Source organism: Ursus maritimus, unplaced genomic scaffold, assembly GCF_017311325.1.
Source record: "Ursus maritimus isolate PB19 unplaced genomic scaffold, ASM1731132v1 scaffold_6, whole genome shotgun sequence".
Lineage (NCBI taxonomy): Eukaryota > Metazoa > Chordata > Mammalia > Carnivora > Ursidae > Ursus > Ursus maritimus.
Genome location: NW_024426774.1, coordinates 80,258,269 through 80,284,763, shown reverse-complemented (window position 1 = coordinate 80,284,763; position 26,495 = coordinate 80,258,269).

Sequence of the window (26,495 nt, the reverse complement as noted above, 5' to 3'; positions counted from 1 at the left end):
ATTTGAGAATTCAGGATAAATCAGTATACCTATAGCCAGTTGATTTACAACAAAGGTTCCAACATTCTTCAATGGGAAGAATTCTGGAACAACTGTATATTCATATGTAAAAGACCACAGTTGGACTGACCTATACCTCACCATATATAAAAATAAATGTATCAACATCATAACTATAAAAGTGAAAATTACAAAAATCTTAGAAGAAAAAATATGGATAAATGTTCATGTTTTTAGATGACAATGAATTCTTAGATACAACACCTAAAGTATGAGCAACAAAATAAAACAATAGACTTTAGCAAAATTTAAAAAAAACCCTTTGTGCATCAAAGAACATTATCAAGAGAGAGAAAAGATACCCCACAAAATGGGAGAAAATACTTTCAAATCATATGTCTGATAAGGGTCTTATAAACAGAATACATAAAGAACTCTTACAATTCAATAAAAAGAAAAGCTACCCAATTAATATATAGGGAGTAAATGAACATTTCTCCAAAAACGTATACAAATGACTGGGGTGCCTAAGGGGTGCAATCAGTTAGGCATGCAACTTCTGGTTTCAGCTCAGGTGGTGATCTCAGGATATTGAGATCGAGCGCTGTGTTGGGCTCCATGCTCAGCACAGAGTCTGCTTAAAGACTCTCTCCCTTTCCTTCTGCCCCTCCCCTCCTACAGGCATGCATGCTCTCTCTCTCAAATAAATAAATAAATCTTTAAAAAATGTATACAAATGACCCTAAAGTGCGTGAAAAAAATTTTTGCTGTCACTAGTGATTAGGCAAATACAAATCAAAACCACAAGGTAAATTTGTGTACAGTTTTTTTAGTTATAATTTTTAGTTTGAGATAATTGTAGATTCAATTGTTTAAAAAAAAGAAGAAGAAGACACAAAGTTGCCAAGTACCACTTACAGTTTCCTCTGGTAGTGATATCTGGACAGCTGTAGTACAACGTGAACACCAGGATTTTGGCATTCTTATGATCCACCTATCTTATTCACATTTCCGTAGCTTTACTTGCTGGTGTGTATGTGTGTGATGTGTACTCCTATGAGATGTTATCACAAATGTCGTTTCATGTATCCATCAACACCAAAGTTACAGAACACTTACTTTCCCCACAAAGACCCCTTTTGTTATCCTTTTATAACCACATCTACTTCTCTCGGTCCCTTCTGCACAAAGCCATCCTAAGTCCTACTATGTTCTCCATCTCTATAGTTTGTCACTTAAGGAGTGGTGTAAAAATAGAATTTAGAGTATGTAACCTTTTGGAATTACTTTTTCCACTTAATATAATTTCCTAGAGTTTCATCCATGTTGTTGCAAGTAATAATAGTTCATTCCTTTTTCTTGCTGACTAGTATTCCATGGGAAGGGGATACCTAAGTCCCTTGAAACATTCACCTGTTGAAGGAGCTCTGGGTTGTTTCCAGGTTTTAGCAATTATGAATTAAGTTGCTATAAACATCTGTGTACAGGTTATAAGAAATTGCCAAACTGTTTTCCATGTTTTACCTGCATTTGGAAGTGGCTGTTCCAGTTTATATTCCCACTAGCGATATATGAGTGATTCAATTTTTTCACATTCTGTACACACACACACACGCACACACACACACGCACATACAGAGAGAGAGCTTAGCCCTGGTATCAATTGGGTCTCGAGAAATTATAAATTTGATAGATTGGACCCCATCAAAATCTAAAAATAACTTTTTCTCTGTTACATATACTTGGAAAAGACTAAAAGACTAGTGTCAAAACTGCACGTAATGTTTACGAATCACACATCCAACAAAGGACTTCTTCCTAGAATATATATAAGAACACTCAACATGAAACAGTGAGCAAATAGCACGGTTAATCTAGTTATGCTTCGTCAAAGCATAAAAAGATGTTGAACATCATTAATCATTACAGGATGCACATTTAAAAACATGGTGAGATAGCACTGTTCGTGTACGAGAATAGCTAATATTACTGACCGTCAACTGTTGGTGGGAATTTGGAGCAACTAGAACTCTCATACATTGCTGGTGGGATTATAAAATAGTACAACACCTTTAAAAATGTTTTGACAGGTTCTTATTTTTTTTTAATTTTATTTATTTATTTATTTAACAGAGAGAGAGACAGCCAGTAAGAGAGGGAACACAAGCAGGTGGAGTGGGAGAGGAAGAAGCTGGGAGCCCGATGTGGGGCTTGATCCCAGGACCTTGGGATCAGGCCCTGAACCGAAGGCAGATGCTTAATGACTGAGCCACCCAGGTGCCCTGACAGTTTCTTGAAAAATTAAGCAGACATTACCTATATCATCCAGCCATTATTTTCCCAGGTAATTACCCAAGATAAATAGGGGATATGTTCATATAAGGATTTGTATATGAATGTTTATAGTAACTATGTTTGTAATTGCCAAATGGCTCCATAAATTGTGGTATACCTATACGATGAAACAGTAAAAAAGTGTTAACTACTGATACACATAACAGTATGAATGAATTCCAAAATTTTGAATGACAGAACCCAGAGTATGTACTCTATGATCTCATTTTGCACAAAATTTTAAAATCATGTAATCTGATCTCTATAACAACAGATAAATGGTTGTCATATAGATACTAGGTAAGTGGTTGCCTGGGGACAGGATGGGGAGGTAGAAGAGGCAGAAATTACAAAGGGGTGATTAATATGTTTATTATTTTGCATGAGTATATATACATCTATATATATATGTCAAAACTTATCAAATTATACTCTCTCTCTCTCTCTCTATATATATATAAAGTTTATGTCAATTATGTTTCAATGAAGCTGTTAAAAATGTATTAGAATTTAACGGAGGGTAAGAGTGGTTAGTGAAAAAATTAATTAGTAGGTATAAAATTTATATGGGCAATATGTGTATGGTTGTAAGTATGGACATCATTAAAAGTGCCACAGGGCACCAGCATTTTTAAAATTAATGATAAATAAAGTGAATAAAAGAAACAAAAATATTACTACTTGAAAAAAGTGCCTGGGGCACCCGGATGGTGCAGTCAGTTAAGCGCCCAATTCTTGGTTTGGCTCAGGTCCTGACAGCAGGGTCGTGAGATTCAACCCCGCGTCGGGCTACAAAGTCAGTTTAGAGTCCGCTTGAGATTCTCTCTCCTTCTCCCTCTGCCCCTTCTGTTTATACTTGCTCTCCCTCGCTCTCTAAAATAAATAAATAAATCTCAAAAAAAAAAAAAAGCAAAAAGTGCCTGGATTATTTCACTTATTTTCCAAAAAGAGTAATAATTAGGGGGACTGTTGTGAATGTTTTCAGAAATAACAAATAAATATGTTTTCAATTCAATGGAGACAGACAGTCTTTGCAACAAATAATGCTGGCATAATTAATCTTCCACATAAAAAAATAAAAAACTTAATCCTCACATCCACTATATACAAAAATTAACTCAAAGTTCACAGTCTTAACCTAAAAATTTAAATCTTCTAGCAGAAGACATAAGAGAAAAACTGAGCTAGGCACACATGTCTTAACTATGACAACAAAAACACAGTTCATTAAAGAAAAAAAAATTGGGTTTCATCAAAGTTAAAATCTTCTCATAATTGAAAGACACTGTTAATCAAACAGAAATACAAACCATAGGGGCTCCTGGGTGGCACAGCGGTTAAGCGTCTGCCTTCGGCTCAGGGCGTGATCCCGGCGTTATGGGATCGAGCCCCACATCAGGCTCCTCCGCTGGGAGCCTGCTTCTTCCTCTCCCACGCCCCCTGCTTGTGTTCCCTCTCTCGCTGGCTGTCTCTATCTCTGTCAAATAAATAAATAAAATCTTTAAAAAAAAAAAAGAAAAAAGAAATACAAACCATAAACTTGAAGAAAATACTTCAAAGTCCATATCTAAAAGGGGCATATATCCAGAATGCACGAAAGAATTCTCATAACTCAATAAATAATAAACAACCCAATAAAAATGGGCAAAATATTTGAACAAATCCTTCACCAGAAAAGCTCTATGCATGGCAAGTAACCACGTGAAAACATGGTCATTAGTCATTAGGGCAATGTAAATTAAAAGCATAATGAAATATCATGACATACCTATTTAAAAAAAAACAAAAAAACAAAAACCTGACACTATCATAGGCCAGAGAGGAAGTAGGGCAAATGGAGCCCTCATACACTGCTGGTGGAAATGCATACCAGCAAAGGCACTTTGCAGTACATTTTGGCAGCTTCTCATACAGTTAAACATGCACCTACCATATGACCCAGAAATCCCACTCCTAAATATTTACTCAAGTGAGATGAAAGCCTGTGTTCACACAACATTTCTTCCAATGGTAACTAATCGTCTTTAGGGTATGGCTCAATGGTTTCCAAGCCTCGCTATTGGAATCATCTGGAGATTTTTTTTTTTTTAACATTCCAAAGCTTACACCACATCTCTGACCAATTAAATTAGAATCTCTGGACTTGAGATACAAGCAAGAATGTTTTTTGATGCTCCCGAGGGGATTCCAGGGTGCAAATTTGGGAACCACTGGTATAGCTTCAAAGACAGAGATCACGGCTTACTATGAACTACTTTACAGCAATTACAGGCACTGTATCAGAGTGAAAGAAAGAAGAAAAGGAACCCAGATAGAATTCCTGATGCAAAACATAGAAGGGGTTAAGAGATGTTTGACATATGATGAGGTTTTAGGGTAGAGGGACAATTCTCAATAACTGACAATTTAATTCTTGATAAATGATGACCTAATGTTCATTGCCCGATCATGGTTAATATTCGTAGTCATCCCGCATCGACTTCTAGAATTTTTATTACCTTGTTTGAAGATTTCTTTGATTTTTTTTCTTCTGACACTCTCCACAATTAGCACAGAATTCGCAAGATAATGTTTAAAAATTAATTTGAATTTATCTCCTTCTTTCCACTCTAAAACGCCAAACACACACATATATATTTTCATCTAGACACACTCACGATTTTTTTTTCTTATGTATCAAATAGATACCTTTTAGTTGTAATTCATCTGGCATTTAGCCTCACTGTTTGCATAATTTTGGCAATGATCAGTATTCCTTAGTTTTGCTTCTAAGCATTCTTGGAGTCTTCATCCAAATCAACATACTGGTACATATAAATACATCCTCGATCCCATTTTATTATTGAAATAGACTAGTCAAAGAGATAACTGTGGGAGTCATTTCCATGAATTTAAGGGTGAGGTCATTCACAAATTAGTTCTGCAATTTCCCTCCGGCCTTTCTGCAAAATACAACAGAGACTCAAATACATTCCAGTTTTATTTCCTACCACCAGCTTCTATGAAATAGGTTTTCTGCTTCTTTGCACTCAGACAAGTTGAGCTGCTTCTTTCCTATATTTCTGCTCTCCTGGCCAAAGATCTTGGCTCTCCTATTCTTAGAAAACACACACACACACACGCACACACGCACACAAGCATTCTCACTCCAATCCTCTTCTTCTTATAGCACTTCTAATAATACCAACTCTGCAACATCTGCCTGTTTATAACTCTGCCTGAGGGCTCATTTTAAAGTAGAGCTTTACCTTGCCTCCTGGTTGCCATTATGATGCTTCACGTCATGTGTCTTAATTTAAATTAATTTCTATATTGTGTATTTATCATGGCAATCCCCAGACGCATTCTAAACCCTGAGTGTAAAATGTCATGGATAGTTTATAAGACACATAACACGAAAACGTCATTAATCTATGTTTAAAGAACAAAGTGCTTTGTAGTTTTAATATATAATGAGAGCAGTTGAAGGTATTTCATTATATATACCATATGTATCTAAAACTATATAAATATACTTTGATGTCTGTACAGCCTCAACCTGTTTTCTAGATGACTTTTTTATATCTGTATATCTGTAACTATGTCTGTAAAGTATTTTGAAAATAAACTGAAAGATGAATTTTTGAAATATGGGAATAATCATGGTGATAATTAAATCAATTATTTTGATATCATTGTTGAAATATTTCCGTGGAACCTGTACCCATTTCTAAGGATTGGATTGGATTGAATAGGTGAATTGGATACTCTGTCATTGGATAGAAGGGACACGATCAGAATAAATTTAAAAAGGGAGAAAATCTTATTTTATGAAATGAGTGACATACTTACTGAACTTACTCCTTTCTGGAATTTTCCAGGAAAATTGTAACTGAAAAAAACACAGTGGTGAACAAAATACCTTCCTGTCACTTAAGACACCACCCTACCCTTGTTCCAGCCCCACAAACACTTCCTGTCCCGGGAGCATCATCTCTTCACTCAAATCCTGAATGTGGAATGATCTGGTATAACCACTCCCAGTAACAGTGACTTCTGATGCCGTCATGAAGTGTCAGCAAACATGATGACTACGGGAATGTGTCAAGAACTAAATAAAGACCATGGACTGAATAAAGCACCTGGACACAGAAAACTATACATCATCTCCTTTGGTTCCTTTTTGAAAGTTGTCATATACAGTGTATTTTTAGCTGGAAGGGAATGGGATGATTTTGCTTAATGCTCGACAGCTGCTCATTAGGCAGATCAGAACGAGATAAGCGGGATGAGATATTGGTTAAAATTGCAGAGTAGGTACTAGGGGTATTGGTTTTCAAGTCCTACTCACTGACCTTGAGTGACCTTGAAGGCTTATTTTCCTTTTGCTATTCCTGGCTTTTCCAGCCTCAGAGTTAGGGCAAGAACACTCTCCCGACATATCTGGTTCCCCACTGGAATTTATAAAGCTTTGAGATTCTTCAAGTCACAGGTTCCCCTTAAAATCACTGACCAAAAAAGATGTTTCTGTCACTATCTCATCTAGGTGGGATGCTCATGAAATATGAAGCGTGAGAGGGATGTATGACTGGAACGGTTGACAAAGCTAAGTTTGGTGAAAATCTATCCTTGGTGAGGTTAACATTAGTTTTAACCAGATTGACTTCACACGGTGGGTTACCTTATTATCAGGTAATTCTGTTTTATGTCAACCAAACTGAATGCATCCGAACATGAGGTGTATAATCAAATGCAAACATAAACATATTATGGTCCAATTGAGTGAAAGCAGCCAAGTTTGTAATGTATGGTTATCTACAGATTTACGTTTTTCAGTTGTTTTTGTTCTTAGGTGGAGAGATGACCCCTCCGTTTTAGACCGAGAGTTTGGAAGATAAGAAAGCTTTTGTTTATTAAATAAGCTGAGATTAGCAGACTTGAATACATTGAGATGTCACTGTGTTAAAATATTTTTGGTCTATAACCTGAGCGTGTTTCCTTTTTGGGGACTTTGATTTCTAAGATCTTAAGATAATAAGATGAGAACTACTTTCAATGAAATTACTTGTTGTTCCCAAAAAGCATGAGTTCATAAGAATCTTGTATTTTTTCACTAGTGATCACTGTGGTAAATACTTCATATTAGCCTCAGTTCCTTTTTCATGCAATGTAATGTGGGTAATATTGATTTAGTTGCTATCAGAAGTGCATAATTTAATTTTAGCTTGTTAACATAATTTTTGAAAGAGCTTTGGACTCTTGCATGTTATATACATTATGATATTGATTTGAATGACAGATTTTTTTTTTTTTTATAAAATCCTGGTAGTGAAAGCCTGATACAGCTAGAGCATGAGCCCCCTAAATGAGCTTTATGATGGACTCCATTACAGTCTGTCACCTGGGGAGAGCCATGAGGAGCCCAAGCCATCAGCCATGCTGATTATGAGGCCTACTGAGACTAGGGGAGGGAAATACGGAGCCAACGTCAGCTGTGGGTTTCCACAAATAAGTTGCCTATGGTCAGCATTTATGATTCTGATGAGCCCCATTGCCAATGTTTGAGATGCCATGGGCCCATGCCAACGTTCAGACCAAGTCTGTGCCAGAGCTCCTCAGTACCATCCATGGCCTAGGGTATATTTCTGTGGAAAGATATGACTCACTGGATACATTTCCATTACAATGGGTGATAGAATAATAAATCCATTTCTCCTAAAAATGGCTACTTTTATAGAGCTTCTCCAATAAAAATTTATAGTGTAAAAATGCCCACTCATAACCAGGCTCCAACTCTGTAAAATTTCCCCCCAAATGCAGTTCAGTTTCCCAAGTCATCTGAAGACAGAAAGAAAAGAGACTAAGAATTGCATGTGATGAGCGGTGGACAAGTCATCACCCGGTGATAATGGTGCTGGATACATTGTCCTAGCCTGTGAATAAGTCACAGGTCAAATTCATTTTATCTTTAATTTCAAGCTGGCTTCTGGTACTCAAGGCCACTGAGGGGAAATGCTTTTAAATTCCTAGCCCAGGGCCATATCATTTACTAACGAAGAACATTTGAAGAAATAAAATCTATATTTTTCCAATGTATTTTTTCCCTAGGTGATAACATCAGTCAATATTTTGGAAATATTCAAGTTTTCACCAAAATGTTGATCTTTATCTGATCTCAGTAAGCTAATTCTTGCTGCAAAAGTCAGGCATCATCATGTTTTGCTCAGAAAAATCACATAGGATATAAGCCAATTTCTTAATGAAAATCTGGTTGTAGCTTAACCACAGAGGACGAGAGGACCATAGGTAACATGAGTTAACTTGTTTCTGCCAGATTTTTTTTTTTTTACATGTAGCCCCTACTACTCAGAGCACACTTCTGTCTGAAAACGGCATTTCTCCAAGGCACAGTAAACTGCTGTTTCCCCAGCAATATGTCTGGACTAAGGGACTTGGCTCTCCAGAACAGATGTGACCGGAAGACAACACGTGACCCAGGCTGAGTCAGTTCATTGGTTGGCGATATGTCAATTGCGTAATCTCAAGCAAGAAGTCCGCGGCTCCAAGACATGGAGTTTAATTCTACTCGTCTTGAGTGTGCTCGGGTTTAGCAGCTCCCACTAATGAATGGCAAACGTGATGTCTGACACTAGTGAGATTAGGGATTAAAAAACTTGTGACTTGTGTCTAGGATTTTCTCACTCTTCACATCTCTTTATGTCTTTATGTCTTTGCCTCTGGGATATCTCATTCTGGGGGAAAGTCGCTATACTGTGAGGTCCGTGTGGTGAGGTCCTGAAAGCTTTGGTCAACAGCGTGAGGAACTGAGTCTGCCAACACCCATAGTAGTGAGCTTGGAAGCTGGCTTACCAACCCTAATTGAACCTTAAGATGATTGTAAACCCAGCCGAGAAATTGACTGAAACCTTGTGAAGGACCCTGACCCAGCACCACTCAAATAAGAAGCTCCCAGATTCTTGACCTTCAGAAATGTGTGAGATAATACATGTTTATTATTTTAAGATGTTAAACTAAGTTTGGGGGTTATTTGCCACATATCAATAGATAACAAATCCAATTGGTTTCAGTGACAAATCATGGTAGAAGTCCAACATATACATCCTCATTTCTTGGTTGTTTTTTACTAGACCATTTTGAAGGCATCCTTACTCTTCCCCCCTGACTTTAACAATTATATATATATTTTTTTTAACAATTAGAATTTCTTAAGACTCCATCTTTGGTCCTCTCTTCGTCTTATTCTATAATCTTAGGAGGTCTTATTTTCCTGTATCTCCTCAAATACCAATCAAGAACTTACCCATTTGTACATTACATTTTCTAGACTAAGACTTTTCAACCTTGGCACTTTCAACATTTTGAATAGGTTAATTCCTTGTTGGGAAGGACCATCCTGTGTATGGTAGGATACTTAATAGTATCCCTCACCTCTACACTGTAGATGTCAGGAACATCCTCCCGGTCTCAGCACTGAGAGCCAGAACTGTCTCCAGCCATTGCCAAATATCCTCCCTGGGCTGCCGGGGGGTGGGGGTGGGGGCAGGATGTGGCCGACTAAGGGTAACTTTTCTAGATCTTTCTTCAGATTCAGATCCATATATCCAATCACCTATCTCCACTTGTAGAGTATAATCTCATAGGCATCTCAAATTCTTCATGTTAAAATCTGAATTCATAATCTCCATCTTTTTCCCCAATTCTTGCTGGAAACTTCGTTACTTGAAGTGTTTCCCCATTTCATGCAAACTGCCAACTGCCCAAAACCTAAATGGCAAACTCTACCACCGTCAACAGGGCTTTATATAATCTATCACGGCTCTATCTTTCCAACTTTACCTCAGACAAGTTGGCCCTTCCGTCATTGCACAGTAAATATTTTATTGTTTTCAGAACATCTTTTGTGCCAGTTTCCTTCCCATGTCATTGCCTTTGCATGTGTCTCTCTTGCCTGGAATGCAATCTGCTTTCCTCTTTTCCTTGCTAATTCAACAACATCTTCAAATTTCAGCTAAAATGTCTCTTCCTCAAGGAAGACTTACCTGATTGAGTCAGACCAGGGTTAGTCCTCCAGTTATAATCTCAGGCAGTACCTGCCTCTCCTTTTTAACAATTGTAATTATTTTTTGGAACTTTAGTAGCCCTCCTCCTCCCATCACCAATAATGTTAGCTTCATTAAAGGGGTACCTTCACCTCAGTATAACTTATACCTATGTCAGTGTCTGCCTAACAGCAGGCACTCAGAAAATGTTTGTGGATTTTAAAAATAAATGGCTAAAGGAATAAACCAAGAAGTAACAGGAATTTCGCTATTCATGCTACTAAAGTCTGGAGATGACCCAACAGGACTTGGTGAGGTCCTAAGTATTTCTTTCAGTATCTTTTTTGTACAAATACCTCCCATTTTTGTAACTCAGGAAACATATGCTTAGACTTTAGGTGTGAGCTTCACTAATTCTTGTAGGAGACAAAGAACATTATTGAACACTAAACTATAAAACTGTTATCAGAATTAATAAACCAACTGGTGAAACTATATATATAACATGAATAGTAATATATAAATGGAGTGAAATTTTATTCTGAAATGTGTCAAAATACTTCAATTTTATAAGTGTAAATGAAAATGCTTTTTTTAGAAATTATAATTTAAAAACGGATATATCTGAGCACATTAAAAATTTCCTATATGGCTAAAAGTGACAATCATACTTAAAATTTTAGAAAACTGACATATATATAATAAAGTAGTACCATAATTATATTTTTAAAAATTCTTACACATTAATAAGAACAAAAGGCAAATAATTTATTAGAAATAATTGAAGAAGAGGAGTGTACAAAAAATAAAATGAATAATAAATACCATTTCAATAAAAAAAAACACATCCTGGTTTATAATGGCAAAACACTGGAAACAATGGAGAAATGTTTAACTGTATCTTCCTAAAGTAAATTTCTATTCAGACAATCAAACTGGGACTACAGATCTATATTTATTGATGAGGAGATATGTGTGTATTTATGAATGAACACTCCTACACATGTAATTTTTTTCGCATAAGTGAAAAAAGGAAGGTCATGAAATGCAGATACTATGATGCCATTTTCATAAAAATGTGTATGTTGTGTGTATGTTCATAGAAATAGGTTAGATAAAAATACATTAGTGTGGCGATTATGTTTGGACGATGGAATGCTGTAATCACTTAACCTATATGTGTTGGTCTAAATTGTTTACGATGCATATCTGTTTCTTTTATGATCAGAAAAAACCTAGAGTATTTGGGACAATAATCCAAAAAAATCAACTTTAAAGATCTTAGCTGTTTTCTCCAGGGAAATAGTTTAAATTTTGAGAATTTTAGCTCTAAGGATCTGTCTCCGAAATAAAATTTCACTTAAAAAGTATATCTTGTGATACTAGCTCTTAATAATATAATGTTGCATTCTTTATGCAACTATCAAAATAAAATTTCGAATTTTAAATCTTCTTAAAACTCATTCATCACATTAGTAAGGAAAATTGGGATATGCCTTACTATCCCAAATGAAAATTAAAGCCATCTGCTAATTCCATAACATACTTCACCTAAATGTTTTGCAAAATCTTGTAACATGAGTAAAAGCAAAAAAAAAAAAAAAAAAAAAAAAAAAAAAAAAAAAAAAAAAAAAAAAAAAAAAAAAAAAAAAAAAAAAAAAAAAAAAAAAAGGAGGAGCAAACAGGGCCTCGATCTTCTTTAAACTTTGGATGAAGACCATACAGTGGGGACCATGCCATCAAAGGAGGGGTGTGTTCTGCACAGGGGATAAGGGGGAGCTGCTTCACCAAATAAATTGTCCTGTTTGTTACTTAGTTGTTTTTTTTTTTTTTTTTTTTTTCTGAGTTCTGATTCAGTTTCCTAACGGCTGGCAAATGAGCCGGTCTCCTCCGGTGGGTCAGAGGAAGGCTGTTAATGCGCCGTTTTATCTTTCTTTTGCCACAATTTTCTGTTGAACCCTAAGGGCCAAATTTAGAAATGTAGATAAACCAGATGTGCTCATAAAATTGAACGCATACCTGTGCTGCCTACCACCAACTCCCCCCCCCCAAAGTTGCCTCTTGCACCGTGCTCTGATTTCCTCGTGCTGCCTGTCATGGCCCCGGCAGGCAGGGTTTCCTCCCCGAGCTCTGAGCAGGCTGGCAGCCCCAGCGCCGGGAACGCCAAAGCTGAGGCTCTTGCACAGAAGCACAAGTTGCATGATCTCAACCTCAGATGAAATCATAACACAAAAGCAAAACATTCATAAATTGATAGAAATGATAGAGCATCAAAGGAGATACACGAATTTTATCTCCTCATTTGTATATTCTTGTCTCCCTGTGTATAAACATATGTTTGCACATGCTGTGTATTGATAGATTAACATATAAAATTACAACACTGCATTTGCAACACTGTAGTTAAGGTTGTCTTCCATTTATATTTCTGCGGTTTTATATCTGAACCGTAAACATCCTCTCTGGGCTGAAAACTTGGCTTGCGCAAAGCTAGAAGTGGACTCATCTTTCTCGTCAACATGGGGCAAATTGCACAGAAGTGCTTGGATCTTTTGCAACATTTTTTTTTTCGTTGAACTAATAAAACATCATTTAAAAATTGACCTCTAAAAATGTAGAGGTTGGAACTGCTCACTGGGATTCAGAGCAGAAAATGGACGGAGCATTATTTCCTGTATTAGGGAGAATGGAGTATGTGGTTTGTAATCTAATGATAATTTAAAGTATTTTATGATCATTTGGCTAGACAAAAGTATTTAATGACATTTCAAATTAAATAATTAAAAAAACCCAGAACAACATAGGAAACCTACTTAGCTTTTGGTGAGATGATGAAATATTGTGACATGGTGATTTAAAGTTGCTTTCTAAATGACGCTAAGAAGATAATTAGGAAGCCCATTAAAGTATTCGCATTACATTTCTTTAAAAATTGTTTTTGAGGAAAAGATTTACTCGAGTATCAAGGGTATTAACACTATTTTGAAATTGAATGAGTTCAATATTCTGCTTTGAAGTTAATTTTTCATAAGATTTATAAATTTGGGACTTAAAAAGTCAAATTTGCTTGCTGGTTAGATTATTTCCTGTACATTACTGAAATTCTCATTATTTTCGTGGGGGTTCTGGACACTGATTATTTTAGCCAAGTTGATTGTTTGCTTAGACGTGGCTTCCATTTATTAGAAAAGCATGTTTTGAAAATTTCTTTATCACGACAATGGGTTAAATGCAAGGCAAATGGTTTTCAAATTACATGTTGGTTTTATAACTTAAAAATACCTTTAAGTCCTTTTTCAATACCTTCTGGAAATTCTCAGAAGAACTTTCCTTCCTTTCCTTCCTTTCCTTCCTTCCTTCCTTCCTTCCTTCCTTCTCTTTCTTTCTTTCTTTCTTTCTTTCTTTCTTTCTTTCTTTCTCTCTTTCTCTTCTTTCTTTCTTTCTTTCTTTCTTTCTTTCTTTCTTTCTCTCTCTTCCTTTTTTTTTCTTTTTTACATTTTGTAAGTGAAAAAAATGGGTGTTTTGTGGAATGTCGGGTGCATGTTTACTCAAAATTAGCTGTGAAGCATATGGAATATATTTCTCTCACAGTGCAAGACTTTAGAAGTTCAGATTGGGAAATATACGGCAGAAACACTTTGGGGGCTTGCACAGTAAATCTGAAACACTGATCATGATATTTCATGATCCTAATGTCTTCCGTTTCGGCTATGCACCTACTCAGAGCACGGAAGAGCAAGTAAATGAGCAATTTTCCAGGGTTGGCAACACGAGCTTTGGACTTATTCCCCCGTGGTGTTAAGTTCTAACACTCATACCCAAAGGCTCTTTTCTTTTTGCCTAACTTCTGCTACTGCCGTCTCCTGGGAGTTGAGAAGTTACGTGGGCTCCACGGCCTTGGAGACTACAATGTGTCTGATTTAGTGAACTCTCCATCCTTCACCACTCACCATGTGAAGCCTTTGGACTTGCTTACACTTCACTGCCTGGTAGCAAATGCTTCATGTCACCGTTCCCTGTGGACTGAATTAGAATAAGTCACTCGCCATTCGAGCGGGAAAGCTAGTGATGGGTCTCTACCAGGAAGACCCAACAATCCTGATACAGGGCAGGACGCTGACATTATTCAAAATTAGAGACCTAGACTTTATTTCCTATGCTGTCAAATATATACATTTAACAATCGTACTATTTCTTGTAGGACATAAATGTTTCCTTTTTCTTACTTCCAGGCAGCACTTTACAGATGCTAGTGACTCCAAACAGGGCATATTCAGCATACTCATATCCTGAAGTTTTCAGTAGGCAAAATAGATGGTTTCTGGAATGCTTATTAGTTTATTAGTAAGTGAGCTTTTTGGGGAAGGAGAGATCTAACAAATGTAATACGCTCTGAATTACAGAAAATGGAGATTCTTGTTCATTCCTCCCCCCCACTTGTTCTTCTATACCTGCCAGAAGCAGATATCTGAAAGCTAATGGTTGAACCCATTTCTATTTATATCCTTTCGTGGGTACAGGATAAAGAGCGATGGCGTAGCATGCTGGTTGAGGGCAACGCTGAGAACATGTATAATGTTTAACATGGTTCTTAGCACATACACCTGGGGGAGTAATTGAATAAAGGAGCGCAGGATTGAATCAGTAAGTACACAAATGAGGTGTTATATTGGGGGAGACAGGTGGCCTCTTTACCTATTAGTCTCCTGCAAAGCCCTCCGAGACACACTGCTTCTGGGAGATGGGAGAACTCGCCACTGTGCGGATTCTAGTCTGTCTGCATCACTGCTGGCTTCTCTGTCATCGTGTGAGCCAGCTCAGCCACGGCGTGGGCCCACGGGATGCGGGAACAGTCTCCAGATAGTTGTTTACTATTCATTTACCCTAGGCGGATGCTGGGGGCAGGGATTTTTTAATGTTATAAAAACATTACCGTGAAACATTTGTTTTCCTGGATGCCTGTAATGTAGCATCCTTTCGACGAAGAGGGACACTGGGCAAACATTCTATTACTTTCACAAAGTCTTCAGGCCTTAGACCATCATCCCCATTTTTAGTTGGAATCACTGAAGTTATTAGGTGGTAGGTGACATAAGACATGGTTTACATGTACTTCATCTACGTGTGTGTGTGTGTGTGTGTGTATGGGGGAGAGGTCATACTTAATGTACAGTGTCATGATGCTGTCAACACTCCTTGATGCCAATGATATAAGTCATTGTTAACATGGATCTTAACAATGTGGCCACACTCTCCTAGGCTACTCTAACCTCCCATCGTGCTCCTGCAAGAGTGCTTTTTACTGCAAGCAAAGAGTCTACTTGTTACCTACAACATCATGAATTTACAGGGTGGGGGGGGGCATTTGTGAAGATTTGTGGACATTGCAGAGTCCACATTGTTCTTCACCCATCTGTACATGAAAGTGACACACATGGTGGATCCCAGGAAGAGGGTCTTCATTTGCCCATGAAAGAGCATTCGGTCTTAACGGCATTTCAAAAGAAGAAGAAGAAGGAGAAGAAGGAGAAGAAGAGGAAGGAGAAGAAGGAGAAGAGGAAGAAGCCAAAAATTCCAATATTGTTCACAACTCAGTCTCACAGTTTCTTTTCTTTTTTTAAATATTTTATTTATTTATTTGAGAGACAGAGAGAAACAGAGTGGGTGCATGAGAGAGAGAGAGAGAAAGAGACGGAACACAGAAGTAGGGGGGAGGGGCAGCGGGAGAGGGAGAAGCAGGCTCCCCACTGAGCAGGGAGCCCGATGAGGGACCAGATCCTAGGCCCCTGGGATCATGACCTGAACCGAAAGCAGACGCTTAACTCACTGAGCCACCCAGGCTCCCCTCACGGTTTCATTTTATTGAATACTGACAAACGCAGTCTTGATGCCCTGAGAGACTCCACCTCAGATTCCGTCCCCAGTCGAGTCTACAGTTCAAAGCAAACTGGAGAAGACGCCACAGAAGCAAAGTACTCAATGCCAGTCTCAGACTTGGTCTTTGCTGAGGATGCGTCCTTCCCCTGAGGCAGGAAAAGGGAGCTCTACCGCCCAGCACAGCACTGTTCATCTGGTATAGATAAACTCCGGAACCTAGTAGAGGAAAGAAGAATGTGTTTTTAAGGGAACTTTAGATGCCTTATAATAAATCTGATGTGTTAAAAAATCCCCAAGGAGTTTAAAAAAAGTCTGGATGTGTTTTCTCTAATAACTATTTAAAGTATATTAGAGTTTTTTAATTGCACCGGGGACTTTTCAAAGCATATCAGGACAAAACAGTAGAGTAGAGGCCCCAATATGCTAATTAATAGATAGCTAGACCCCTGAAATAAAGCTGCAACACTCCATTAATCAGGCAGTAATTGAATTGGCACCGTGCTTTTGTGCAAACTACATGATAATTGAAAACGCAAACCTGGCAGCCGTGAGGGTAAGGTCCTCCACCATGGCGGACCCTGGGGCGCCCTGCTCCCCGTGGGCAGTGGGCAGTTGGCCTTTCCTGCCAGGGGGTTCTGCAGAGAGAGAAAGGCAGCAGCTCTCTGAGTCCAGTGCAACTTTGTCTCCTGCTGAGATGGTCTTTTAGGTGTGTGATATTCAGTGGTCCCATGCATGACCCCATGGAAATCGACGTAATGGCTGATATGCTTTTCTCTGTTACCTAAAGACATCTGCCAATTAATGTGATTATAAAATAATAGTGAAGAACAGATGTTTCATTTCCTAATTTTATATCTGACTGTTTGAAAGCTAACTACCTGGGGATTTAACTGGCAAATACTACTTTGCTTATGAAAAAAGAAACAATGCATGCATCCCCCCCGCCCCGCCCCGCACAGCTGATATGGTCTAATTCTGGATATTGGTTGCCTATAGTAAGCACTCAGTGAGAGGGAGACTGATTGCTTCTAAATGAAGAGAAGAAAAATAGCATTTTAAGCCCTTTTTTCCAACAGACAAAACATTAAGCATATCGCTATACCCAAAAAAGGCTGTTGCAATAAGAGTTTAGCTTGTCATACTGTGATGATAATGGGGGGAAGAAAGATGTGGATAAAATGAAGATTGACATGAGGTTTCCATCTAAAACTTTAAAACAAATCATATGGAAAAGCTGGAAGAACTTTTACATTTGCCAGCCCTCTAACGGACAGGTGGAACATCAGGAACACGAAATCATGGTGGAAGAATGAGCTTTGGGGATCCAGCAAGAGATATTGTAGGAAATTTAGAAAAATATATTTAAGTAATATTATAATTAAATATTCTCATTCTACTTTATACATTTTCTTCCCCAGTGAAGGTGCTTAGAGTGTGAAATATACCTAAGACGTGGTTTTCTTAGGCCAGGCTCTTATCTGAGTCAGACCCTTCTTAGAGCCATGACCCCTTGTTGTCTCTGTGGCAAGAGGTCAGCTCTGGGTGGGAGTTCCTTTTACTGCTTATGTTATTAACTACGACTTAATAAAGCATCAAAGAAGGGAAAAAACAACAACAACTTGGATTTGGGTACTGGATATGCCCCTAACTATGTGATATTAGGCCATTTCCCTAACCAATCTGCTCTAATTCCCTTATCTGTCCAGAGGAATCTGTATAAGATTAGGGTTTCAAATCATTTCTAAATTTGTGTCCCCTTTTGGAAAAGTAATAACCCTCAGGTTTCCTTTAAAATATTTCATATTTAGGGGCACCTGGGGGGCTCAGTCGGATAAGCATCGGACTCTTGGTTTTTGTCTCAGGTCTTGACCTCAGAGTCCTGAGATCAAGGAGCCTGGTGTTGGGCTCTGTGCTCAGCCGGGAGTCTGCTTCTCCCTCTCCCTCTGTCCCTTCCCTTGCTCTCACACACTCTCTCTCCGAAATAAATAAACAAATCTTAAAAATCTTTTTCATATTTCCATATGTAGCACCATTTGAAGAAATCCCAAATTGAAGTTACACTGTATATGGCTTTATTTTAAAACCTCGATTTCCCCCCAAGTTTCTGAGAAGTAACTTCCATAATGGCCAGCCGGGACACTGGTGCTCCTGTCTGCCCATCAGGATGAGGTTATCCCCGGAGCAGCCCCAGAGCTAGGGTCAGGACTTCAACACCAAAAGAGGTTTTCAGCATGCCAGAGTGCCTTGTCCTTACAACCTCTCACTTGCACGTTGCACTTTGTTACCAGTAAATGTCTGTAGATTTTTTGTTACTTTCTCTGTAACGTGATAGAGCATTGGCTCGCATTCACCAATGACCATCAGTTCAAAACACTGTGCTTATGCCATGGCTTATGAGTCTGTCTTCTGTAAAACAAAACCAAACCAAAACAAAACAGAACAATCATCTGATGGCTGCTTTTCTTAGTTGGAGCTCTTCTTAAGCCCAAAGGTGCTTGCTTTTACTTTTTTATCCCAAGGTTTTGCACAGTGAGTTTTTATCATCTCGTGCTAGCGAGCGTGTCCCCCTCTCCCCACGCCCCGCCCCTCTGGTCGCGGGCTTTATTCCTTAGCATCTGCTCCAGATCCCTTTTCTCTTAGATGCTGAGGTCGTTCATAGTCCTGCAGAAGTCCGTGCTCCAGCTTCTCTGTTTCCAGGCACTGTCACGGCTGAACCTTCCCCACGCCTAGCTTGACTTTTTTCTCAATATTGGCTTGGAATCATTTACCAAACCTTGATTTCTTCTTTCTTGACTCCTTTGTTTTCTTTGTTTATCTTACATCCAAGACTTCCAACTTTACCTCCAAAACTCCTACTTTCCCACTTCTCACCATCTGTATAATCCCTACACTTCTCCAGTAACTCCCCATGGGTTCTCTGCTTCCACTCAAGCAACCATACATAGAATTGATGTGCAAACATAGATAGCCCTGGGGCTCCTGGGTAGCTCAGTGGGTTAAGCATCCGACTCTTGATTTCATGATCTCAGGTCAGATCTCAGGGTCCTGGGACGGACCCCCACATGGGGCTCCTCACTGGGCATGGCACCTGCTTAAGATTCTCTCCCTCTCCCTCAGTCCCGCCTCTCCTTCTCTCCCTCTTGAAACAAAAACAAAAACAAAACATAGATGGCTCTTTTGAAAATGTAATCGTATCTCACTTTCTCCACCCCTTTTAAAAATCTGTTAGTTGATTCCTATTGCGTTCGGAATAAAATTCAAACTCCTCACTGTGATACAACGGACGTTAAATCAAGCTCTGGTCCTGATTTTCCTTGCTTATCTCTTCTGCCCCTCTTTCCATCTTCATGGAAGATGATCCAGCCTCCCCTTCATCAGTGAATCTCAACCACACATTTGCTCTTCCTCAGATACCACAGGGCTCTCTTGGACTACGGGTCTTGTGTTTACCATCCATTTTGCCTGGCACGCTCTTCTTTGGGCTTTGGGCATGGCTGATTTCTTCTGTCTTTCAGGCTTCAGCTCAAGGATCATTTCCTTTTCCCTCTTCATAAAATCTACATGCCTATCCACATCATCCCCTCTTCTATTGATTATGTACGTATGGCTTACCACCATCTCAGTTCTTCCGGTTCATCTGCTTATCCTTATTATCGTCTGTCTTCCACTGCAAGAATGTAGCTTCTGTGAGGACAGCGACTTTGGCTGTCCTTTTCCTTGCTGCATTCTCGATGCCTAGGACAATGCTCAATAAATCCTTGCAAAATGGATAAAAATAATGTTTCCACTACCAACATATGCTTGCAGTCTGTGCAACTGCTGAGGACATACTAGCCCAGTGGTAGACACCAACTAAGAGTCTGGGTCTTGTCCAAGTGTTTTCAGAAAAAAAAAAAGAAATCAATAACTGCCCCCAAATTATCATTTCTTTTGCTAAAAAAGAAAAGAAAAACCCTCAATTTTTAACAAAAGTCTATGTCAATCAAATTTGACTCCATGGGAACAGATAGAGGGAAATCTATCTATCGTAAAACAAGAATAAAAGAAAAATAAAGAAGCTTCTGTTCAAGGACTGCCTGATCATTCCATAAAGGGCCAGAAAGTAGTAAATATTTTAGGCTTTGCAGGCTATGTGCTCTCTGTTGAAACTACTCAGTTGTACTGTTGAAGTCAAAGAGCAGACGTAGATAAATGTATGGGCGTAACTGTGAACCATTAAAACTTTATTGACACCAAAAGGCGAATTTCATATAATTTTCAAAGATCATGAAGTATTATTCTTGTTTTGATTTTTTTCAGCTATTTGAAATGTAAAACTGTTCTTTACTCGTGGGCTATATTAAAAACTGGCGGTGGGCCAGATCCCACCTGTGGGCTATTGTTTGCCAACCTCTCTTTTACAAGTATTGAACGGTCCCTAACTCCTTCTTGTTTAACTTGTTAAGAAGTGATATTTGCCTTAACGTAGAGTTTCTAGTTTCTCACTCTGTGCATAGAGTATGGGTCTTCTCAAGTCATTTGCATCTCGGGCTTTGTTGGCTAAGAATCCTCCGTGAGTATCAAAGTCATTAATCCCTTTAAAAGCTCAAATGACTTTATTTCTTGATACCCCTGAAAATCTCACTTGTATAGGGAGGGAATGCAAGACATACCCCTCTCTGTCCTCACTTTCCCAGTGGGTGGCATCTGTTTTCTGAAGATTATTTCCATAAATCAATATTAGCCTGCTTACATTCTTTTTTTTTTTTAAAGATTTTATTTATTTATTCGACAGAGATAGAGACAGCCAGCGAGAGAGGGAACACAAGCAGGGGGAGTGGGAGAGGAAGAAGCAGGCTCATAGTGGAGGAGCCTGATGTGGGGCTCGATCCCATAACACCGGGATCACGCCCTGAGCCGAAGGCAGACGCTTAACCGCTGTGCCACCCAGGCGCCCCAGCCTGCTTACATTCTACATCATTCTGTTATTCTACTTTGTGCTACAGCTTTTATTCCATTGTTCCTTCCCTCCTTATCTCTTTCCTTCTGTGAGGAGGTTTATTCCTCCTCCTTTCCCAGGTTATATGTACCTCCTGTGTTCTAGATCCCATCCCACCCTCTGGTGTCACCTTTCTATTGGCTGAGCAATAGCTATAGCCTCCTCAGTCTTTTCCTCTCCCGTATCTTCCTCCACATCCTTGCTCAAGATCGTAAATCCTGACAAACCTTCATATCCATCCCGCCTCCCTTTAAACCATTGTCCTATTTAAGTCATTCCCTTCATTTCCAACCTACTTAAAAAGCTGTTATATGTCATTTTATCACCAACCCTTCCAGTTACTAGTGCGGCCTCGCACACCTCCCTAAAAGCAACTGTCTTGAAGAAAAGAGAGTCATTGATCTTGTTTACGAACTTGCAATTTGGGCAGAGCTGAACAGGGATACCTTCTCTCTATTCCCTGGGGCACCAGTTGGAATGACTACAGCAGTGGCTGGAGGATCTTTCTTTAATGGCTTTCACATGGCCTGGAAGTCAGAGGTTGGCCTTCCACGGGCTTCTTGGGTCAACACATAGCCGGTGCCAGACCAGGCATCCTAGAGACAGGAAGTGCAGCTGCCAGTTTCTTAAGGCCAACAGAATGTTAATCCTTTGATGGGAGGAGAATCGGGGCACCATGTTCAAAAACCTCTCTTTAAAACTCCTTCAGTATTAACCTCCAGGTTGCCAGATCCAGTGGCTTCTTCTCAGTATTTCTTCTCTGTGAACCCTTCTCTTAGCTGGCAATCATGAGCCTCTTTTTCTCACCATAGTCTCATGTCCTTTAGCACATAGGACACTGTTTCTTCTTTATCCTCTTTTAACCCTTGCTTTGTTTCTCTATTTGTCAATTTCACTTTCCTTTCTTGTTCATGTATCTTAGATATTGGCGTTCTCTTGGGTTTGACTTTCTAGCTTCTTCTCTTCTTTCTAGGCATTCTTACTGAGTCCTGTAGCACCAATGAACATCTATCCTCTGATGACACCTGATTTCTATGGAAGGAGCCGAGATGCCCTTCAACAGTTGAATGGATGAAGAAGGCGTGGTACATAAATACAATGGAATATTATTCAGCCATCAGAAAGGATGAATACCCATCATTTGCATTGGCATGGATGGGACCAAAGGGGATTATGCTAAGTGAAGTAAGTCAAGCAGAGACAGACAATTATCATATGGTTTCGCTCATCTGTGGAACATAGGCAATAGCACAGAGGACCATAGGGGAGGGAGGGAAATCTCAAGGGGGAGAAATCAGAGAGGGAGATGACCCATGAGAGACTATGGACCCCAGTAAACAAACTGAGCGGTTCAGAGGGGATGGGGGTGGGGATTGGGGTAACAGGGTAATGGGTATTAAGGAGGGCACGTGTTGTGATGAGCACTGAGTGTTATATGCAACTAATGAATCATTGAACACTACATCAAAAACTAATGATGTACTCTACAGTGGCTAACTGAACATAATAATAAAAAATAAAAAAAAAAACTAAAACCATCAAAAAAAATGAAATCCCACCATTTTGCTGTGCTCCAGAACTTCTTTTGTAAATGTGCCATGCAGCGCAAATATTCGTATTAAATATGAAAATTCCACGTGTACTCAGAAAAAGAGAAATCAAAACTGCTCCCAAATTATCATTTCTTTTGCAAACAAACAATAAAAGCAAAACAAACAAACAAACAAAAACAACCTGAATTCTCAATCACATTCAACTCCATGGGACCAGATATAGGGAAATCAATCTATTTTAAAGTAAGAATGAAAGAAAAATAAAGAATCTTCTGTTTCAAGGGCCAGAGCTACAATCTGACTGAGTGGAGCTCTCTGTGCTCTTGAAGGCTGCCCATCCTCAGAAGACTCTGTGCCCTTCACTCGTGTTGTGCTCTAGGCCCGTATCGCCTCTTGCTCACATGGATGAACTCCTACTCATGGTTCAAAACCCGGCTAGAACAGTTTGTACTGTGTGAAACCCCCCTGATTCCCAGGCAGAGTAAATTGCACCTAGGGGTGCCCATAACCCTCTGTTCTTCGAACATATGAGAGAGAATCTCAGTTGCAATTTTATTTGATTACAGCCTTCAGCCAGTTCACGATGCTCAGCCCCTGCTCGTGTGCTCCTTACGCAGCACAATGAAAGGAATAGAATATGCCTTTAACTTAAAAAAATGTGGGGTATTCGTTTTCAGAAAAATCTAGATACAAATTAAAGGGAGTCACTTACTTTGGTGTGTTTTTACTTGGGTGAAACTAAAACTGGAGTTTTATTTTTGTTTCATTTGGACAGGGGGTGGGAGCGGGTTAGCCTTCAAGACATAGGGCAAGCTCTGTTCTTTGACTAGAAGACTGTTGTCTTTCCACTTAGCCAGTAAGGTGGCCAAACAGATTTATTGAGACAAAGTTATTGTTTCCCCATTTGACTTTAACTAATTTTTGAGAAAGGTGGAATGTGGCAACTGGCCACTTGTCCACCTCAGACCATTTTTAATTAGAAGGAAAACTGATAAATATCCCATGTCCTTTATCTCCTGCTTCAGTTGTCATGTGGCCAGTTCCTGCAGAGAGAGAGATCTTAACCAAAAATGTTGGTGAATATTTTGAATCTATCATTATATGGCTTAGCTGTTTTTTTTTTTTTTTAAGATTTTATCTATTTATTTAACACAGATAGAGACAGCCAGCGAGAGAGGGAACACAAGCAGGGGGAGTGGGAGAGGAAGAAGCAGGCTCCTAGCGGAGGAGCCTGATGTGGGGCTTGATCCCAGAACGCCGGGATCACGCCCTGAGCTGAAGGCCGACGCTTTAACCGCTGTGCCACCCAGGCGCCCCCTATATGGCTTAGCTTTTTAATGCCACAATCTGAATAACATTAGCTACACAAAGGACGGTAGGGTAGCAAACAGCTATTATGGTTACAGAATCTCAGAAGAAGGTGGGTTCTTTGATTCAAAAGACAAAAAAACCTACCTAGCATTTTTTTTTTTTTTAACAAACAGTTTCATCCTATTAAGCATGTTGAACTCCTAGGATTATACAAAGAAACTCTATACTCAGAGTTGGCCTGTATTTCTAAAAAAAATTTTTTTAAGTAACACATTGGGTAATATTTTCTTGAGCTATCCTGTTTCTTTTAATCATTGTCCCCACCCCCCTTCACTGGAGAATTTCCCATTATTTGGCAACATATGGATGAAACATTTTTTTCAGTAATCATGTCTGAACAAAGTAATCATTCTCTCATTAACCAATTATTCTTCAAAATCAAATGGAACAGACATATTTGCTAAGACAATTTACTTTAATAAACCCTATGGAATCAGATCTCACATATCTTCTGTTCAAATGGTTTAATTCAAAGATCACAGTATAGATAACTGAAGTGGTTTCTTTCTTTCTTTCTTTCTTTCTTTCTTTCTTTCTTTCTTCTTTCTTTCTTTCTTTCTTTCTTCTTTCTTTCTTTCTTTCTTTCTTTCTTTCTTTTTTTTATTTTCTTTTTGTGGTGCATTGACAACGTTTGTTCTCAAGAAACCAGCTAAAGATGGAATAAAAACTAGGTTTTTAAAAGGGGGGGAAGATAAAAGAATGAGAACATTTGGTTATGTGCAGAAATCCCTAATTTATCCAGCTCCAAAAGACTTCTTTCTTTTCTCCTGTATCATCAAATTTTGTGATTTATTTCAGCTCTTCCACTTTTAGATGTTGGATAAACAGTCTGACCAAGGAGATGAAGGGTGAGTGCTCTGCCCAGATGTGTTTTCCAGAAGGATCCAGCACAGTATTTGGCAAAGGTGAATTATTTCAGAATTTCAGCAACCTCTCTAGTTCTAAAGGACATCTCAAGGCTTAGGGAAAACGAGAAAGCATTTTCAGGGTGTCATTGAGGTGGGGACAGAAGGGAAAGGAAGTTCGATGCTCTTTTGTGTTTTTACTCCGTGATATTTTGCTGGTATTTTATTGCACGGTATTCTATGTGAATTTTTTATTCCAAGTCATTCAGATGAGATGCACTTTGATACACAGAGGCTTCCCCTAGTTCCTGCTTCATTTCTGTTTCTGACTGACTTTCTGGGAATCTATTTTGGACATTCCGTTTTGCAGTTTCTGATCTTTTTGGCTTCGCAAATCAGAAAGCATACCAATAGAATTCTGGGTTTTCTGCCGTAATTCAAGGAACACCAAACATTTTCAGGTAGAGTCCTAACACAGTACAAATCATTAAAGCAAATCCTGTGAACCAAAACTTTTAAGTCCCAGGTTTTGCTCCAGTTATCAAAAGAAAATCTAGCTCACTACCAGGTAAAACATTGAAAGCTTCTAAGTTCTAGTCCTTCCTTGACAGCTAATTGGTCATGGAAGTATAAGCTAAAAATGTGTCTTCTCTCTGTACCTCTGTTCCCTTTCCTGTAAAATAGCTTCCTCTGCTCTGAAATTCTATTCTTTGTGTTTATCATAAAGCAATTTCGCACATTTTCTAGAACAGCAAATAAGGGCAAGTCTGCCAACATCGAAAGCAACAGTAACAAAATACACAATCCCTTTAATTAATTGATTAATTTTTTAAAGATAAGTTTTTTTTTAAGATTTTATGTATTTATTCGACAGAGAGAGACAGCCAGCGAGAGAGGGAACACAAGCAGGGGGAGTGGGAGAGGAAGAAGCAGGCTCACAGCGGAGGAGCCCGATGTGGGGCTCGATCCCGTAACGCCGGGATCACGCCCTGAGCCGAAGGCAGACGCTTAACCGCTGTGCCACCCAGGCGCCCCACAATCCCTTTAAACTTTACTTACTCGCAAGTGGGAAAGACACACAAAAACCACACAGCAATATCAATATGCAATACTTTACATGATTATTTAAATGATCTCATATCCCTACACTGGTTTATCCGTTACCAATGCTGCGATGTTTTACTTCCAGTAACTTTTTGAAAAAAAGTTTCTTGTGCATGCCCTTAAAGGCCACAACTTAATCTCACGTTTAAGTCATTAATGACTGCCGCCACAGTGGTCTGCACTGCGTGGATTGGGGATGACAGCTGTCACTGCAGCAGGATGCATTTTTTATAATAGTTTTATGATTCACCCTTTGAGATGAAGATTTGGACACCTGATACGAGCCTGTGATTTTCTCCCTGTAATTTGCAGAATGGGTAAAACCAAATAACAGCCTCTAGGACTCATAGGTCTTATGCCAAGTGTTTCAGAAATGACATCGGTGGGAATTGAA